Below are 21,370 nucleotides of genomic sequence, written 5' to 3'. Positions count from 1 at the left end.
CTTGAGAATTTAAAATATTTGGGAATAAGGCTAAGTCCCTCATTCACATTTTCATCTGATTTAGAAGAGAACAATTGTGAGATTAGGAGGTGGAATATTTATTTCAATTAAGTTTCATCTCATCTTGCTTTAGTACTGGTGAATCCAGCACAGAGGAAGGGCCATTTGTCTATATATTAACTAAGAAAAGGTTCACCTAGTCAACACTAACTACTGTAATCATCCCCTATTTGTAAAATTAGGCTCAGCAGTTTTTGAATGAAAAGATTTTAAGGATTGAAAGTGGCATTTACAAACAATGCCATTTCTCCCAAATCAAGCTCCGCTCTCTTGCTTGACTTGAAAACTGCTCCTTTTTCCGGCACTGACACCATCCTTGACTCAAAAGCTGTTAAAGGTCTCACTCAACAGAGCACATAAATATAACCATATGGTACAAAGAAATGGAGTCACTGCAGAGAAAAGAGACTAACAGCCTGTTTTCAAACTCTCCCTGGTCAGAAACTGCTGAAAAGCAAGTGCAGCTTAATCTTCATCCAGAGCCATGCCTCTCCAGGGAATCTGAGGCTCAGTTGGTTTCTGCCCACAGTACAGCCATCTAAAAGGATGTCGTGACAAATGAGAGGTGAAATGAAGTCGACTGATATCCCAGCAGGCTGACAGCACAGAGATTTGATCAATCACAGAAAAAAGAGATTGCATTGCTGCACACTATTTCAGCTCAGAATAATTAGTTTCAGAGACACCCTTGCCAAAAAAAAAAAAAAAAAAAGGGAAAATTTTGACTGCAGACTAAACCAGTTTGTAACTAGCATGTTGACTACTTACAAGGCAACTGAAAAAAAAAGTTTTAGTACCGTTTGTGACAATCCAGAAACAATCATTTTTTTGAGTCTAAACATTCTTCATGCAGAAAATATTAATGAAACAGTCATGCATATTCATGTCCAGTTCCTGGAGACAGTGTTCAAAATAGCTTGTTCTAAAACTTCTACCAAATTTAACTGGCAAAGATGACTAGAAACTTAGTTTATTTTTCTTGAGAGGTTAGGTAAGCAAACTGAAACCACTAGAAGCAGTTTAAACCTCCAAGGCCAAGTTATTAAAAGAACTTTCTTTCAGGAACTCTCCTTTCAGGATATTTTAATCTATAAATTGTGCCATTCCGCTCCCGTCATCCTGCAATGTCTGTCTGGATTGTGCAGTCTCTGATAAGACAAGCACATCTGACAATAATTTGTATATTTAAGGAGACTACAATGTACCCTAGAAAGATGTGAATTAGCAGGACAGAAGACAGCTGCCCCAACAACCATTTCACCCTCTTTATGAGCTTACTGCAATGCCTGTTTTCACTTCAGGAGCCATACTGACTACAGCATTATGTTTTCCCTCTTCTGTGGTAAGGATTTGCTCTCCTGTTCTGTCTTTGATGGAGGAAAGGGCTCTCAAATAAAACATGAAGTTTGTCCTGCAGTTCCTCTTGCCTGGTCATCTGCAGCAGAGCCACACAAGTGGCGAGTTCCAGCTTTTCAGGACAGTTAATATTATTTATGCTGTGCGTCTGGCATTTCCAAAAGTGGTCCCTGAACAGGCTGTGCCCATATTATGCCTCCACAACATGAACTTTCTACAAGCACTTTCTCAACCACTCCCTCAGGTATCATTGCTTAGGCTTGATCAGGATGAATGCAAGCATAAGCAGGTGTTTTAAGGAGACATTTCATTTTGGGGAGGGTGGGACAGAAGTGCAGTAGTGTCCTCAAAGGAGAGAAGAGGAGGACAGGTTTTCCTATTGCAGAGACAAGCATGGTTCTTATTTGATAAGCTATCTTTGCTCTTGTTATCTACTTCTGTTTACCTTCCTCTCTCTTCATGGCTTGAGAGGAAGTCTGGAAAAACAAAAAACTCCACAATACAAGTGTCTCTTCCTGTTGTTTCTGCTTCAAGGGCTGGCATACTAGGAATGACCCCACCAGCTTACTGCTTTGGGAGAAGAAAGGTACTGGAACTACCCAGAGACTTCGCTCAAACTATGCTCCCCCTTTCTCTGTTTCCTTCGAATGGCTTGGGATTTCTCTGAAGAAGCACGTGGAATATTGCAAAATTCTCCAGTAAACCTTTGAGCCTTTTGCTGAAATATACTCCTTTAATGACTCAAACAGGTTTTGTTAAGAAAACCCCAAAATGTATATGAGGAAAACTTTCTCTTGGCTGGTCGAAATTTCTGCTGGGAAGAGAATTCCATTTCCCCCCCCCTCTTTTTATGCCTATCCCCACCAAACACTTCATATTTTCTATGTCTTCAGTGGGAGAGTCCTGTGATTTACAACCACGCCTAAACAATCTGGTATTTCATCATAAATTTTACCTGAGCAAATGGCTCCTTATGAAAAAATCTCCGCAAAACTTTCATTCTAAACAAAACAAAATGGGACTGCTCTCTCTTTTTACTTTTTAAAGCTGAAATAACTGAGCAGGTGGTAGACTTAAGCCTAATAACCCAGGATAATGAATGGTATTTTCACATTATATGAAGAGGGGAGAAAACCCAGTGAATCAGTGACTGAATATTTTCCAAGAATCCACACCCTATTCCTCTCACAGACTTTGTAGTCTATAGCAATATCTAGGCAATGTCTCTTCTCCTTTTCTCCTGTTCTAGCTTAATGCTTGAATACTTTTGAATCAGGAGATACTCAAGGGCCCAACTCTTTATTAATTTTTTTATTAAAAGACAAACTAAATCCTGTCACTGTGCTTTCTAACAGTCAAAATGAAAATTAAGGTGATAAGAAGAAAGAAAAAAAATACTCAGCTATGTTTATAGACAAATCTTGCTCTGAGATTCTGTCAGTATCTTGCTAGATGCATTATGACTAAGTGCTGCTTTAAGAAAAGAAAAATTAAGAAATCATTAAAAATGTATTGTATCTGTTCAATTCAAGGCCCTAGTAATCAACTTCAGACCCCCAAGGTCACTTGGCCAGCTTGTGATTACAACAGCAACTTCAGCGCTCGGTATTGTCCTACGGCTGTGGCAGGTCAATGGAAAAATGTTCTTTAAACACCATAAGCATCTGATTGTGCAATACCTAAATCAGTGTCATTGATTATTCACAGTGCTGGACCGCTCAAAGCTGGGGAAGTAATTAGGGCTTTTTGTGTGGATTATCCACTGAGAAAAGGTCAAATAACTACAAACAGTGTCAGAAAACAGGAGTCACCAAGGACCTCAGCCTCCGTGATCAGTTAAGAAATGCTAAAGCAGGGTTTGATAATGATGTGCTTATGCCAGGTTCTACAGGATTTGATCATTCTGTCATAGAAATCCAATGAAGCATGAGTGATGGCTACTTTTTCCTTTGAAGCTTGCCTCAGGTCCCTGATGCCCGTCAAGCAAGTTTGTCAGTGAAACTTGACTGAGAAGAATTTAAAAGGCAGTTTTTGTTCCAAGGGGAAATGTACATATGTATCTGTATATACATGTGGGTGTGTAAGCAAATGACTGACCAGTCATTTTAGACACATAGTTTCTAATTTAGATCAATGTACTTGTTTTGCTCCATATTTTGTCCTCCCTACAGAAAAGCCTGCATTTGCCAAAGGGCCATGCTGAATTCTCTCACAGAGCTTTTATCAGAATACACCTCCCAACTCTCCAAATGGGAAGTCTGTACAAAGAACAGCCTTTTGCTAATGACTTTCTCCCTACTGAAATGTGAGAAGCAATAAAAGAAGTCTCTAGTTTTGTAACAGCATTTCCAGCGTTTGCTGAGTTTACAAGGGTACTGCTACTTAGCAACACCTTGTAAATTTAATTGCTAAGCCAGGGTGTACAAAGCATTCCAGTTCCATATGGGAGCCATTCCTTGCAGACCTCCTTCCCTGGGAGTTCCCAATGTTGTAAATCTCTTCCCCTCCTCCCATCTCTAAATTGCACTAACACTTTGGATGATTAGAGCTGCAGAAGTGATCAACATTTTCCCCTAGTCATTCCTTTCCATTGATCATTTAAATGAGGGATTATTCTGTTTTCCTATTTTAGCCCATGGATCAATTGTATAAAACAATAGATGGAGGTTAGTTCAGAAAATTGGTGCAACAAGAGAAATAAGCAAAGATGCTCTGTACAGGGAAAAGTTACTTTATAATAAAAACCAATGAGAGAGGACAAACAACACAAAGAAACAAGCAAAAAAGCAACAGTAGTAGCTAACAATATGTAGATTTGGCAGAGTAAAAGCAGGATCTAGTAATGCCTATAATGAAAATACTGGAAGGGAGAGTAGGGTGGCACTGCTCAGATGGAACTTATAGGGGCAATTCACAGACCTCTGGCTTCTACTACATCACAGAAGAGTACTTCTAGTGTGCAATGACTGCTTGATGGCTTTATTTTTAATGGAAGTCTTATGCCACTGAAAAGAGAATTGGAAGAGTAACAAACTTTTGAAAGGCTGAGCAATTGGGTCATCTTGTAGGACTTGATGGATAAAGAGCTTGGAAAGAAGAACAGGTCCTCTCAGGCTCATCAGACATCTGAAGGTAGATATATAGATATTTTGTGGGGTTCTACTCCTTGGACTTATGGTCTTGGCAAAATAAAAGAACTTGTCCTGGTGGAGACAGCATGCTTAAAGCTAACAGGGTGGTCTATTTTCTATAAAATGTCTGCTTAAATATTGTTATCTGGAAAATTGGTGCATCACTTTCCTCTTAGGACCCCCATTGAACTCAAATGTTAATGATGTGGAATAAAAATTTCATGACCACAAGTGAAGTTAGGCCTACTGCTATCAGGTAGCACTGCAGCCTAATTAATATATTTATATAGTAAATTCCACAGGGTGGTTAATTTAGCGTTAGTCTTCTTAAATTTGTTGTGGTTCCATATTTGTCAAAATATTATGTATCAGGCCCGGGTGTTTTGCAGACCTCTGGAACATTTTTATTTGACTTCTATTTGTTTTTCCCACCTCCTTTCTTTCTACTGAGACTAAAGATGTAGCTCAGGTACCAAGCAGGAAGAGTGATGAAGAGGCAAAAAGCCATAACACACAGAGCCAGATACAGCTTCTCTTTGCCAGTGGGATTTTCCAGATCTTCGGGTACTTTGCAGGACAGCTCATGATTTGAACAACTTCTTAGAAATACTTAGATAGTTACTTGGAAATACATGCTTGGGAAAACCAGAAATTAGATTGGAGTTATGAAGGGAGAGACAGGGTATAAGTTAACATTTCATGTTATTAAAAAATTCAACCCAGAGTAAAATAATGTAGACATCACCTAATCCTTAGAAGAAAGATCTACTGTAGAAATCATCTATTCATGATGTCTTATTTCCCATCCCCAAAGTCCCAGGAAAGAGCAATGCAGCATCTCTGTTACTGAATTTATCACAAAGGGGATATGCTGCAGAAAGGCTGCTGGCACCAATTTTTGCAGGTATCCAACTCCAGAGAGTTAGAAGAGGCCAAATGGATGCAAAGCAGAGAAGCCCCTGATCCATGCATTCCCTGGCCCTCGAGGCACGGACAGCCAGTGGGAGGGCACAGGGAGGCTGGGGCAGCAGCGCTGGGTTGAGCTGCATGGGCACAGGCTGAACCCAGAGAGAATTGCACATCCCCTGGCTGCTCTACCTTGTCTGTACTGTGTCCAAATACTTGGGCAAGCAGCAAACATGGCTTAGAGCAGACTTTCCATTCCAGGGCAAATCTGGAAGCTGTTCTGTTCTGCAGTTAATCCTTACCAGGATTAGGAGCTTTATCACTATCTGTGTAACTGTGACAGGGAGATTCCACTATGGCACTTTCATCATCCATACACAACAGAGAGGATCTGAGTTTAGGCACCTACCTTTATTCCAGTCAGTAAAAAATAAGTATTGCTTAACTATTTTATCAGAATTTTATTTTATTTTCCACTATGACTTACACAGTAAAACTTTATTGTAACATATTGCAAACTAAAGGTATATAGCTCTCCTATCAACAACTGTATTCTGATTTGTAGTCCAATAAACTTTCTTGCTGCAGATTTCATGTGTACAGTTGTGTTGAGGTGTAATATATCACCACAGCATTTTTAAACTCAGAGCAATAATGTATTCAATTAGAATGGAAATAAAACATCTAGTTTTCCTTACAATAAATCTTTTACTAAAACCTCTACATCACATGTTCAACAAGGAAATAATACATGTCATTCAGACTAAGAGTTACTGTAGACTGCTGAGGGAAACAAGCAGTTCTGGAGGTTTCATCAGTCCTGTGAAATCCTGCAACACGGTAAGTGTACAAATTAGAAAAGGATGTAATATGTTACTAATGACACCTCTTGGGATATTCTTTGAGCCCATATTTACTGTTATGATCAGTGGCCTCATTTAAGCTGCAGGAGTTGAAAAGTAATAGAAAAGTTGAGTGAAAAACACCTCTGAGCTCATTAGATGTGGCTGTAATTCAAACTCAGAAGGCATTTCTTTTCTTCTCTGTCATTCTTCAAGCACTGTAAATATAGTGCTTGAGCTCCTAATAAAAGCATTATACATGATCACATATCTACAGGCCCTGCAAAACACGTTTACACCTCGACATCTGTAGCAGTGCCACAGCCTGAGCAGCACCCTAATTCACCCCAGATGTCTCTTTAAAGGAAATACTCTAGTAGGGCTACTGTTCATAATATTTTCTGAGCACTGCCTTTATTACTTTGAAAGACTTTGATTTTTCAAGTGTCACAGACATTTGCAGTCGTTTTTTTCCTCCTGTGGAGGAGAAAGCCATATCACATGTTTAAACGTGAATAAAGATTTTGGTAATATTCACCCCTGGAAATGTCAGTTGGTGAATATATATCTATCCCCATCCATCAGCTGTGTTATATAACAAGGATTTCATTATGTGCAGTCTCTGTGCAGCAGAGCACACACATTGTGCCAGTATTGTATCGGATATTGCTCGGAGCGCTCTCAGAGAGCGGCGTGCCACAGCTCCTTACCCACACTCCAGTCAGCACTTTGCCGGCTCAGAAGGGTGCCAGATGCTCTGCAGTGTTCGGTGATGCTCACTTCACAGCCAGGACTGTGCTGAATGAGACTCCATGAGGATGGGTCCCCAAACAACTCCCTCCCTCCCTCCCTCCCTCCCTCAGATAGAGTGGTGCTGATGAGGGGCTCAACAGCCATCCCACCACTCTGTGAGGAGGGAACAAGCCAAACGAAACTCTAGAGATCCCCAGCACCAGAAGCACAAAAAAGAGCCAAAACTCCGGGTCCAGATTTCTACAGACATGCAGGATTCCTGGTCAAAACTACACCCAAACAATTTCTGACATGTGCTGTCTGTACTTAGACCAGGGTCCCTAAGAAGCATGATCAAACTCTGGCCACCACAGAACCACAAAATGTTTGAGGCTGGAAGGAGCCTCTGGAGATGATCTAATCCAACTGTCCCGCTCAGAGCAATGTCAGCTGGGGCAGCTTTCTAACTGAACAGTCAATATTGCCCGGTCTAGTTCCAATTATCTTTAGAGATGGAAGTTCTGTGATCTCTCTGAGTAAACTTGTTCCAGAGTTTGATCATCCTCATACTTCTTCAACATGAATAATCCTCCCTTTCAGCCTCTCCTTATGGATCAGAAGCTCTTTTCCTTTAATTATCTTTATGGTCATTTTCTGAGCTTGCTCCAGAAGTAAATTCTGTACAGGGGAGCCCAGGACTGGACACAGCACTTCAGGCATGGTATCATCAGTTCTGAGTAGAGGAAAATAATGACCTTCCTCAACCTGCTGGTTATCATCTTCTTAATGCAACCCAGGATCCTGTTAGCCTTCACTGCCACCCTGGCACATTGCTGGCTCATGTTCAGCACGGCATCCACAGGGATTGTGAAGTCCTTTACTACTAAGCTGCTTTCTGGATGGTTACCCCCAGCCTCTAATTGGTGCATGGAATTATTCCTCTTCAGCTGAAGAACTTTGCAATGCTCCATCTTGTAGAGCAGGACTTTGCAGTTCCTCTTCAGCTAAATCCCAAGGGTGTGGAGGCTGCTGAGTCTGGTGGTGTTTGGGCTCAGTTTAGTGGGACACTTACTGGCAAAGGTTCACTGCTTTTAGCAATATCAGCCCTGACTTTGGAGCTATTTAATTGCTGGAGATGCTGAAATGCTGGACGTGCAGCTGGTAGGGACCACAGCTACTGCTCCAAGCCCGTGTGAGAACCCCTTCACCCTGGGCCACAAGATTCAGCACCAATACACTGGTACTTGGGGCTGCAGTATTTGAAGATGTGAAAGTGATAAATAAATGTGGTCAAACCTGTTGTGTGCATACAATCACAACTGAGTGACTTCAAGACCAGAATGAACATTCTAATTTCTTGTTTGTTCTCCCCTCCTCCCTGCCCCAATTCAATATTACATTAAGAAAAGATCCAGCCCTGAACACCATTTAAATACTACATTAAGATCCAGCCCTGAACACCTCTTGAAGAAAAATCACACTGATGTCAATTTGCTGTCAGGTAAGGAAACAGTAAGGTGTCTTCCTTTTGTTTCCTTTCTTGTATAATCTGTTTAGCTCCTGAGCCCTCCAAAATGTATATGAGGACATTCCACAGTAACAGAAGGGTTCATAAACAAGATCAATATATAAATAAAATTAGCCATCATTTAAATATGAAAGCTGTGATCTCTTTGTATTTAAAGCATGTAGCATATTTTTGAATCATTCCAGCATAATTTTCAACCCTCTCTTCCCACAAAATCCACTTTGGAAGCCATCCAGGGCACTTGTAAAAGCACTGCACCGGATGACTTACTGAATAGCTTGGATTTTGTCAGAAAAAAATTCAAATCATGCTTCACAGTTAATTTTTTAATTGGAAGAAAATACAGACATGAAAAAGAGATTTAATTTGTCATTAGGGTATACCCAACTGAAACCTTTCTAAGTGAATAAAACAGTGACCAAAATATAATGAAAACAGCTCTTATCTTTTTCTTTTGCACCTACCATGTAGGTATTTTTAAAGTGAGGTAAGGGTCATGTTTTGAATTTTATGGAATACATTCCAATGGGGGAAGACAGGGAGAAGAAACAATTAGGGAGAGAGGTTGAGCTGACAGTGCAGTTTCTATGCAGTGACAACCACATGTATTCATAAATATTTTACAAGTGCAGCTTTCAGACTAGTAAATTTAACTGCCACATTAATGCAGCTTGCAAGTTTATAACATGGACATTTGTGTGTTGCGAATGTCCAGTATTCTGTCCATGGTGACAGTAAAAGGTTTCTATTTTGAAGGCTTTTCTCCTGCAGAGTGATTTCCAGATGTAAGGCTCTTGTCTTATACTGCAGCTGTGCTACTTGTATAGTACTACAATGCATCAATTATTAATTCCATTGAAAGATGTCACAAATATACTACTTATGACATATTCTGTACTGTCCACGAATGGAGCAGAATCTTTTCATGTCCAAGAAGACCACAGAATGGTCTCAGGAGCGCTGCAGAAAAAGTTGCATGCATTTTACATTCAGTGCATTTTATTACTAGCAGTACAGAGGTTCTGAAATGAAACTGCTGAAAATAAATGTTGTAATCAGAGCCAATTATGAACAAAGTGATTTCAGCTGACATTCAGAAATGTCATCAGTATCACAAATACCACTACTCAGCATTAAGATTGTTTCCCATAAGTCAGTGTTAAAATTAGTGGTCATTTGAAGAGCTTAAATATCGTTCAGCAAATGGTGTGGATCTTTCCACTTCTTTGGCTAAAGCAGGGAATGAATGAAAAATGTTGTCCTAAAAGGAAGATGACATTGTTAAAGAGCAGACTAGAACCCAAAAAAACTTAGAGGGTCTGGAAGAGCACAAAGAGAAGAAGCCACCAAAACTGGACTTTGTGAGGGCAAATGCCATGATCACCCTAGAGAGCAGAGGTATTTTGTATTGAGTCTCTACATCTAACTTCTGGATTCTGACATGAATCAGAATGAACAGAAATGAAGAAAGGTCAAGGGGAAAGCAATACAAAGTAAGAAAGAAGTTTCTTTTGGAAATTTCTAACCTGTGTTGTGAAACCTGATTTTACCTAATCCTGTACTGAAACTTATTTTAATCTTTCACAAGAATTATACTCTTGGCTGCAAAACCAGACCCACCCCACGAGCTGTCATGTCAAGGGAGCATTAAGCCCATGTCAAAGGATGTGGTTTGATCCAGCTTGTCTTCCCTACAGCTTCTGCTGATGGCAGTTCTGCAGAGCTTTTGATGAAAACTAAATCTTCTCATCTCTGGCATATTCCTCACGAAAAGACAACGACAAACACTTCAAGCACAGAAGGTATGTCCTATATGCATTTTCCTCTACAAGCCAAGGTGAATTTATCCCTGTGGACAAATGCTTCAAAAAAGCTGTCTGTCAATAGAATTGATGTCTGGCTCCTTGACTGTTTTCTGCCAGAGTCCAATCCTTTCAATATGCACCAATCTGATTAATCCTTCAGTAAGTAGCAAGGTGGTGCTTATTAGAAGAAACTATTCTTTGCAATGAAATGAGCTGCATACTAAAAAATTCTTCTATTTTACCCTTTGCATGCACATATCACAATGGTTTGCAGGCAGTTACAACCAAATCCACTCTGGATTATCTCTTCTAGATTACTTGGTTTGAAGAATAAGACCCCCCCCCCATCCCGTAAACTGCAGATACTATTTCTTTTCATTGTTTCTAATGAAAGAAATTATACCAGTCAAGTGTTTGTTAGAGTAACTCATGAAAGCTGCTCTAAAACTGATTGAATCAATTTCCCTCTATCTTGTTCCTTCTGACCTGAGCAATTTTTAAGAGTTCAAGCCAAGCAAGCGCAATCCATGACTGACATTATATCCATACATCTCCTTTCCCTTTCTGTTCCAGGAGTTCTACTGTATATCCCAGAAGACTAAGTCTTCCAAGCAAGAGACAAGCCACATGGGAGGATATCATGTGTTGGAACATGAAATCCAATTGTTCTCTGCAATGATACCCAAGAATCTCCACTTTCTCACACCATACTGAATGCATATGTAGTAATTGTTTAGCTTCTAGGTGTAAGAACAAAGTATTGCTTAATTTATTTTTTGTCTAGTATCTTACAAGTCAATGTGATAAAGACACAAGTAGGCTATGAGCCTTCCTCTAGGTTTTCTGTTTACACGTAGGTATGTCAAATATTCTCAAAGTGGGGATTGTCTAAGAAAAATATTTTGTTGAAGAAATAAGATAGCCAAAATCCAGATAAACTATTCTAATGCACCTCATTGTCTTACATGCATATACATTTAAAATGGAAACTTCTCAGTTATTCCAACAATGAAAAAACAATTCTGTTACTGAAATGAATATGATAATATTTCATTTGTGTCTTACCATCAGCCTCCTTTTCAGAGAAGGTCTTATTTCTCTCAAATGTTCTAGGGGGTAGGAAGAAAGGTTAGTTGTACTTATTCTGGGACCAACCCTGGCCTGTTACAACTCTTAATTTTTTCTAAAACCTCTTTGAAAACCTTTCTGGATTTGATTTATTTTTCATCCCAGTCCCAGATAGATACAGGCAATAAGCAATATGCCCTCTGCTTGCTCCCTTCCAATCTTGTATGCACAGTTATTAATCTTCATAATGTTTCTCAGACAGGTCTTTGTTCCCTAATGACTCCAGGCACACCTTTGGGCATATTAGTAGGCAAAACCCCTGGTGTTTTCCAGGAAAGATTTCCCATAGTTTAGTTTATGAACCAAGTTCTGAATGTTTACTTAGGCACTCATTCAAATTTAGACTGAAATTTTTAAAAATAGCAAGCAGTTGCTGCCATCAGGGTTGCATGGGCTGAGACTTTTTTCCAATGTATTTTCTACACTTAAGAGCCTAACTTTTGTTGTAAGTCAATGTCACAAAAGTTGCCTAATCCTAAGCAAAGTGAAGCTTTGCTGTGGCAATCATTTAAACCTAAAATGTGGAGTGAGTCAATATATACATCCCTTTAAAAACACTACAGAAATTGCAAGGAATTTAGATTACATGCCACGTTGCCTGTCTTCAGAGTTCTAATATTTTTGTTTCAGAAAAATGAATAAAAGGAAAATATACTTCATATATTGTAGTGTCAGCCTACCAAATGTCCATTTTGTGACCCAAAGTCACAAAATTTACAATTAGATGTGACTCTAAAAGCCACATAGCAGTAAAAAAAGTCAATATTATTCCTTAGTCCTACTATTTAGAATTAAGGAACGAGTTAATTGAGTTTGTGAAAGTCTTAACCTCTTCAAGAACACTTTCTTTCACCATGTTTTGTCTAAACATTATTTATTGAAACAATTTATTACGCAAATTAATATTTAGAAAAAATTTGTAATTTTCAGGCTAACTACCTCATTGTCAGTAGTGCAATGCCCTCATTTGAAACAGGTGCTCCATTGACATTATTTTAGAATTGATTAACTTTTTACCTGCCCATTTTCAGAGGTGGAATAACACTTCACCTATTACTTCTCAGAGTTTATCTTACTGCTCAGGGAATTATGTTGAAAAGGTAAGCTCTCTTGTGATCTGGGACACAGTCAGCTTTGCAGGACAGGCCAAGGCAGACTACATCTCATTCAACAAAAGATACTGCACCAAAGTAAATATTTAAGATTTCCTATTATTTTTTAGCTATTGCCCATACTTTTATTAATTATTAGTTACACTATTATGTTTATTCCCTCCATCCTCTATTGCTCAATAGTCTTCTGCCTTCCAGTTTGTAAGGGAGAAGATTTACACATTAAGAAGGCTTGTATATGGAAAAGGAGTATGAGCAATTTCTTGGGATGCAGTCTTTGTTGCACTGACTGAAATGCCAAGCCTCCTACTGCCTCAATACTTTTTAGCAGTTCACTTTATTAGGTCCCACCTGTGAAGTGAAAAGGAATATGATTATTGAAGAAAGCTTGCTTTTACTTGACAGGTTTCAAGTACCAGATTTAATTATCATGCCATAAACTGACAATTTCAAAGGATAATGTTCGGATAAACACTGTGTTAATGCCAACACATTAAACACATTTTCTCATTATGCCAATTGGAAAGGAAACAATATTTTCCTTACCATGGGCACATTAGAACATGGTCAGGCAGGAGCTGTAACAAAAACAGGTAACATTTTTATTATCATTAAGGAGAATATGTTCAGCTTCAAACTGGAACTGGACAAGATGGAACTGGACATCAATTCCTGCAGGCAGCTACTATCCATAACATGCAATTTTAAATGAGCCATCCAAGAATGTGGTGGTTTTTGTGCTAAGCATTTATTCATGTATGTCTATGTATGTGCCCAATACTGTCTTGGAAACTTTTTGGTTTAAATCACATTAGAAATGAGCAAATGTTTCTCAGATACTTAAATTATTTAAAATTTCATGAAAATATGAAGATGAATAGGAGATGAGGTTCTATAAATTCTGAGAGGCTGAAGTGTGAGTTCAAAAGTCTTAAGACCTAAGATAATCCGCACTGTAAACAGCAGGAGCTTTCATACATGCCAGATTGCAAAAAACCCCCCTCAGGAATCAACCACAAGACAAAAACTGTTTTAGTAGATCTGGTGCTCAACTTATTTAGAAAGAAGGCAATATATTCTGCAAAAGAATAGACTACCTGTTTGCTCCTCCATGCACTCACAGGACCCATGTGATCAGGAGTCCCTTACTTGAGAGCTTCTCCTGTCCAGAGAGGCTCCTGGGCTGGTGGGGCTTCCCACGCCCCTCAAAAGTGGTGCACTTTTGCAAGCAATACCCAGACATACCCAGATACTCCTTGCAGTGAAAACAAACCATTGCCTATCTCCTCCATTTTCCTCTTTGATTCAGGAACATGTATAAGTAAGCTCATGTTGAGCTTGACATAATTATTTATTTTCTTTTATAGAAAACTGATAGATGCAGCTAGCAATCTGTGTGATAAAAGTGCTACGCCTACCAGTATGCCACCCCCCACCCTTTTTAGATAAATACATGCCATGAAATGTGACAAAAACTGTGCCAATCAGATTCTCCTTCTACAGTCCTGCTTTCAGATAAGCCATCTACAGAGTGCTTTACTTTGCTAGTGTTACAAAACCAAAAGAAAACGAAATATGGAGGAGACAGAGATTGAGAGAAAAAGGACAATCTTTTGAGTAATACAGCCTTCGGATCTATGTTTATGAAGCCACAACATGGGAGATTAACAAATCTTGCTGCAGCCTTCCTGAGGTACAGATGATACAGTCTGGATCTTCTCTAAGCTGCTACTCTTATGTAACTGAATCTTTTGAAGAAAAAGTTAATGATGTTGTGAAGGAACTACAAGTGAACAAGGCTTCTTCCATTTAATTTCTGCTCTCCAAGTGACTTGATTTTGCTGAAAAAGGAGTGAAGAAACTGTCCACAGGGGTTTTCACCCCAAGGTGTTTGCTGTTATGCCGGACAATGCTGGGAAGCATTGATATGTTGCATTTATTCAAGATTGATACTACTCTAGCACTGCTGTATCTTTGACTCTCACTACATTCCCATTGCTATCTGACTTATCTCTTGGTGCATCTCTGAGAAAGAATATACATATCTATACATTGGTGCTGTTAATATGTAACTCACAAAGACACTTTAGTTTAATCACATTGCTGGCCAGCAAAGATCTGTTGCATAATTTTGGCAAAGCATCAACACCTCTTTAACCACACTCACACATGTCAATTTTTATATGCAGAGCCATGTCCCATCAGGACAAGAATGTGAAAATTAATTCAGATGACATGTGGTTGGTATGGTGCAAATAAACAGTGTTCTGACATATCTCAAAGGCATTTGCATAACTGCAAGGTGCAGGTGTTTCCAAGAATCCCTGGCATGACTTTTGAATGACAGAGTATTTAGCTTCAGGCTTCCTGGCCAAAATACATTCCAAAGACTATGGAAAGAAAAGAAACATACCACCTCATATAATAATTCCTAAATATTACTGTATCAGATGGTGATGACTTTCTGAGGAAACTACAGATAAGCTGGGGGGAGAAAGAAAAATCCCAAGAGAAGGCAGCTGTAAGTATGGATATGAACTGGCAATCTCAAATACATGAGACATTCAAATCCTTTGGATTAAGTTTCTGCACTAACTTGGCAATGCTTTGAGATAGACAATTCTTTTCCTGTTGCTTGCAGTTGACATGAATTTACTGGAAGCACTGACTCATGCTTAATTAGTGGTGCCTTGGGTTATTTTTATATTGTTGTTATGTGTTTATAGCATCTACTATTTTTAAGGCATGTCACTATTCTTCAGAAGACTTCATTGGGATTTGGCACAATGACTGTTACATAAGGTATTGAAACCTAAAAAACCATATATTTTATATGTATATATTTTAAATATCTTGTTATGACTCAATTCCAATCAGACAAATCTATGGATGATAAGCTTTCTTCATGTAAGTCAGTTAATCAAGTAATGGATTGGTTATTAGCTAATACATGGAGTTGGCTCCACACCTAAATTCCTCAGAGATAATGAAATTATACCTATTAGAATTATTGCACAGCTCTTTGTATCTGCATAACAAGACTTTTCTATCTGTGAGGAGAGCAGGAAAGCGTTAAAATTTTAAATCCCTGGCAAACCTCAGAGGAAAACATCTTTGTTCACAGTGTTTGTTCACCACATGGTGCATGCTTCAGAAGGTGCTAAATCAGCAAAACTGCTGAATTTGAAATATCGGAAACATTCATCTGCCTCTGAATTCAGTTATGCTATATGTAAAGATCCCAAATAGAATGTGATAGTATAACAGCAATGTGGAATTGCATATTAAACATACCTAACCTGCCATTAAAAACCTCTAATTACAGTCATCAGAAGAGTCCCTGTGCTGCTACTAGTCATGCAATATCTATATCTCATTTTAATGGGAGAATACAGTATTTCTGATTATGTCGCCTAATGTACAATGTATGAAAGTTATGGGCCTGAACCTGTTCCCATGGAGGTCAATGGCAGTTTTGCCATTGTCTTCAATTAGAACAGGATGTCATTTTACGACACTAGAGTTTCATTTGCATTAATTAATTTACTTAGCAGGTAATGAAAAACCTGAGAAAGCAGCCCTCTGGCTCATGAGTCTGGCACCGTATTTAATATTTTCATTAGGAATAATTGCATTGATAAACTTCTAAGCAGAAAAGGGTAAGCTAGATCAGTGTATTAGGCAAAATCAAGCAGTTGATTGGGAAGCCCTGAGACTGCCTTCCATGCCCTGGCCTTGTTTTCTTTCATTTGTTAGTGACTAGGCCTAGGATGTTGAATCTTTAATGCTTAGCAGTGTTAGATTTAGGCACAACAGTTCGGTACTTTATGGATGAATATGATTTATACATCATGGAGACATTTGCTCAGCAGACACTGCAGAACTGGTAGCTGGTTTTTGGGTCAGTAGCCTCAATGGGAACAGCAAAGATAGATGGCAGATGAGGCTGAGGGACATCTTCACATCATGGTTGAAGCCAGGAGATCTCCATCTGGGAAGATCCATACAGATGTCAGTGAAGGCAATTACAATCCTGTGGAAGCAGACTTATATAAGGTGCTTTTTGCTCTTAAATTACATGTAAACCAGATCATTCTCCTAACTTTTTTAGCTTTTAAGGTTCTAACAGCATCTACAATGTTAGCATCAGGCTCATGCCTGGGAAAGATAGGAAGCTGCAAAAACAGCGATGGAGACAGTCCTGCCAAGTGAGAAGGACTGCACTGTGTCAGCTGCTGGGCATGTAGGGTAGCCCCAAAATGCACACTCTGGCACTGCAGAAATACAAGGACTCCATACATAAAACTTCTCACAGAAAGGACAGGAATTAAATTATCTTCCAGTGCGCCAGTGACAGCTGAAGGATTACAGTGGCCTGCTGTAGTGGTGGTATGGCCCAGCAGTGCACGCACTTGTTCAGGATTTCTGTGATCTGATCTCCACAGGCTGCCACATACTTCCCCTGTCTAGAAGACAGAAGTCTGGCAAAGCCACTTCTCCTTCTGGGCACTGCTTCTACAGCCTGGGGGTAATAACTCCTCTTTACCTCCTAAGGTTTCTGTTTTGGTTGGGTTTGTAAGGTGCTTAGTTATCCAAGTGTTGGGAGCTATAAAACATCAAGATCAATTGAAAACCTGTCAGTCAGAACTTGAAAACCCATCAGTCTCTGTATTCAGAGCTTTTTATTAAATTAAGAAGTAAAAAAAAAAAAAAAAAAAAAAAAAAAAAAAAAGTGAGACAATTTTGGCTTGAAGTCTGCTTGTCCTCTTTAGCATATTGCTATGATTGTCCTGGAATACTTTTAGCCAGGCACACTGTACTTTATGGACATTACTGTAGAAATACTTGCTGAGAAAAGCTATTTTATTAATTGGGTATTCTCACTGTAAGTCATGTGATATCCCAGAAGACACTTTATTTATAAAGTGTATTTGCATCAGGAGTTTTTCAAGGTTCTCTGTTTTACAGTATAATAGTTCACAGTGTAAACTAAATCCATTGAGGTGAAGCTTATTAGTTGAGCACTTAAATAAAATGAAATCAAATGCCATTTCTAGTGGTGACAACAAATGCTTCTCATTTGGCATGATATTTTACACATCTATGTATCACTTTAAAGAAGGTAATTGATGATGTTGATCTTGTAGAGAAAATGAGTTTGCATGGCAAGAAAAATGCCTATATATATGCCTCACTTGGACCAGTCCTTTCTATATGAAATCTGAAGATTTTCATCTGTTTCCCAGAAACAATGCTGAATTCAGACAATTAAAAATATCTAATTTTACATTTTATTATACTTTTCAGATTTGCTACTCTTTGTGGCAATCACAAGAGTAGGGGAAAAACACTGGGTTAAACACATTAAGACAAAAATTCATTTGAGCAGTTTTAAAAAGACAGAGAGCTAATGCCTATGCATATGATGCAACATTTAGCTCTTCCTGTTAGTTAAACAATAATCTGTCACATATTCATTTTTTAGGCTGATGGAATCTCTCTTCTGAAGTGCACTTTGACTTTTTAAAAATAATAACACAGCAGCTTCTTTTTTAACTCAGCTTACCACTTCACTAATTTATTTGAAGGCTTGGTGTATCTCTGAGAAATGACACTTGTTCAGAAAGTTCTTTATTTCTTTTTGAAGACTGTCAGCTTAGAGGCTGTGAGCCTGTATTCTGTAGCTTAATACACAAATTTTATTCAGATTTTACTCTGATTATGATTCAGTTCCACTTTAAAATTGACTGTTTTATTTCCCCTGTGAAGGGAAATACAGCATTACACAGAAAAGCTTTGCAACTCTCAAAACCCCATTCCCCACCCCTTTTTTTTACTGTTCCTTCTACAATATACAGAAGAGGGAAATTTAAAAAGAGATTGCCCTGATACTCACAAAACACAGACAGGCACATTTAAGATGCCTGTGTCCCAAGGCTTCTGCTAATTAATGTCAAATTTACAAATTTATGTCTCCAAAGTAACAATTTTTGCTTGATTACATAAGGACACCTGTCCACCTATTGATTTCTCCCTAAAATCTGATTGCTGTGTCTGGTAGATACAGTCTTCATATACTACCTTAAAAATTTCTTGAAAATGAGCTGCTGGATGAAGGATGGAGAGCCAGGCTAATGACACCACTGCAGAAGAGTCACCTGGGCTCAGTGGTACCTGTTCTGTTTGGCTTGCAGGGTGGTCAATGAGCAGAAGTTTCCTGACAGGCCAGGAGACAGAGCAATCCCTCCAAACTGGCCACAAAAATTGCTGTCCTTTTCTCAGTGATGGAGAAAGAGGCATGGAGAAGAAAAATCAGGGCAGTGGCTTAAATGATGGTGAGTGCTTTATGGCACAGAACTAGAACTGATCAGATAGAACCCATTCCACTGCAATAGGAAAAGGATATAGCTCTTCATACAGAAAGGCAAGGAAAAGCACTCTTCATTAATTCCCTTACCTATGGTGTAATTTGTTTAAAATAGGACTCAATGCGTTATACCATAGCTAATAAGAGGCAAAAACAACTGAAAGAACACTAAATCTAGATGAGAGGTTGCATAGCTCCTCATTATTTAATCTACCTCTCAAAGAATGATGAGGTTTAGATTTAACTTCTGGAGAATGCAAGATGATGCTTTAGCATGTTTAATCACCACAGTGTTATTAAGAATCTACACGGTTCCAAAATATTCATTAGACATCAAGATTGTATAGGAGGTTAAGAAAAGTTTACGTAAGATCTAATTATTAACTCCAGTCAAACAGAGCTTCCCTCCCCACTTCCTAGAACCATACTCATCTGCAGAAAGACCCATCAGGACATCTCCATACACCTTGAAGAGGAGAAATGGGAAGAGGAAGAGTTTTCACTTCTTCAAAATTTCAGTGTTGAAGAACAAAGGGTGAGATACAAACAAGAACAAATGGATTAGTAGGAGCTGAAATCCCACAACTCATATGTATCTGGTTGTCTCCAGACTTCATTGGCACCATTTGCATGATAAGCAGTGGAAGTCTTCTTCTGTAACACTCGGGGAGTTATCTTTGGCTTGCTTTCATAGATTTTTATGAGAAAAAATGTTGACTGAAATCTCATACCTGTGCCGAAATTAACTTTCAGGATGTTCCATTTGAACCAATCCAGCTGGAAAATCACCTCTAAACAGGATCTTATTGAAACTCTGAAGCCTTTATCTGATAGGAGCTTTCTTAATAATTTTTTTGAAATAAGACACTGAACTTGATGAGACACAGAATATTTTTTGTCTAACAAAATATCAAATAATGCACAATCCTATACAATCTAATGGATGCTCAGGTAAAAAAATTCTTATGCAAAAAATGTTTCCCCCATGTAATGCTTAGAAAACATAATTCAAAATTATATTAATTATTCTAGAGTTTTGATAACAGAAACAGCAATCTGTCTTTGTAGAGGTAATTCTTAGGTAAAATTAGGCATTGCTGGAAAATACTCAAGTACGAAAATGAAAAGCTATGCCCTTGTTGCTCCATATTTGGAAAGCTGAACACTTCAGTATCAAACCCAATAGCTTTTCAAACTGAATGGGTAGTTACAGTGTGGCATATAGAAAATGATCTAGGGGACAATTCTTAGAGTTTTTCAGTTCAGCATCTTTCTGTGGTTGTATAGCTGGGAAACATGAAGATGGAAGGGAATGACTTTTGTTTCTTGAGATGTGTCTTTAAACCTGGGAGTTGGGAATTACTCAAACCGAGGCTGTAAAATAAGAACAGGTAACACTGAGAGTAAGACAGTATTGACCTGGGAAGTACTCCATAAATGGTAGGTTGCCTCCACAAAACAAAGTGCATCAGTTTTATAACTCAGAACACTAAACAATGACACCCAAGCCTCCAAGCTGCAGAAAAAAAAGTCGTTGTGGCAATTTTTCAGCATACAAACTAATAAAGAAACACACACCTGGTGTTCAAAATTTTTACAGTGTTGCTGAGCACATTTTAGTTCCATTTGTGATGATCCCATAAACTGAAGAGTGTGTTCAGATCATGTTTGATGGGCTGAATTCTAAATGCAAGGCCATGTTTCCACATTCTAACATAGTACAGTCAATGCAACTCAACTGTGCAAACAATATTTGAATGCCTCAAGGTTTTTGCTTTTTTATGAAATGCCTGTAAGAGGACAGCAAAATAGGAAGCTTTCATGGAGATGTATTCTGAATAGAAGAAGATACACAAAATCATAATGAGTTGTTACATGAAGTATTAGCTTTTCTTTATGCTTCAAAGTTAATGGGTAAACTTATTCTCAAAGCAACTGTTGTGATGTCCTGAATGCATCTTCCCCTGAGGAAGTAATTTAAACTTGAATAGTAGCAGCAAATCCTAGGAAATCATTAATGATGTTTTCCCAGAGAAAAAAGGGTTTGGATCTGCTTTTCCACTGTTAGAGGCAAAAAAAGGCCTCTGCTTTTCTTCAGTGCAGCAACTGCAGTCAAAAAGCATACAGGGGTGCCATGTTTAGAGCACTGTCATTCAATAAGATAATTTCCTGATTTTTTTAAACACGGTTTTTGTGCGTATAAAGAAAGCAATTCTGTAAAGAAAGTCAGTGCTCCTTCCATTTAACAGCTCTATGTGCATACCAGAAATCTTTGCCAACTGCTGTTCAATGTAATTAAATAATTAAAAAATATAAATATTCTGACTATTGACTAGCTGTTTTGTTTGGAGTGCAGCAAAAGAAGACAGACAGCCAACAGGGCCAAGAGATGAGAACACAGAG

This window comes from Melospiza georgiana, chromosome 1, assembly GCF_028018845.1.
Source record: "Melospiza georgiana isolate bMelGeo1 chromosome 1, bMelGeo1.pri, whole genome shotgun sequence".
NCBI classification, from domain to species: Eukaryota; Metazoa; Chordata; class Aves; order Passeriformes; family Passerellidae; genus Melospiza; species Melospiza georgiana.
This window is presented reverse-complemented; position numbering follows the sequence as displayed.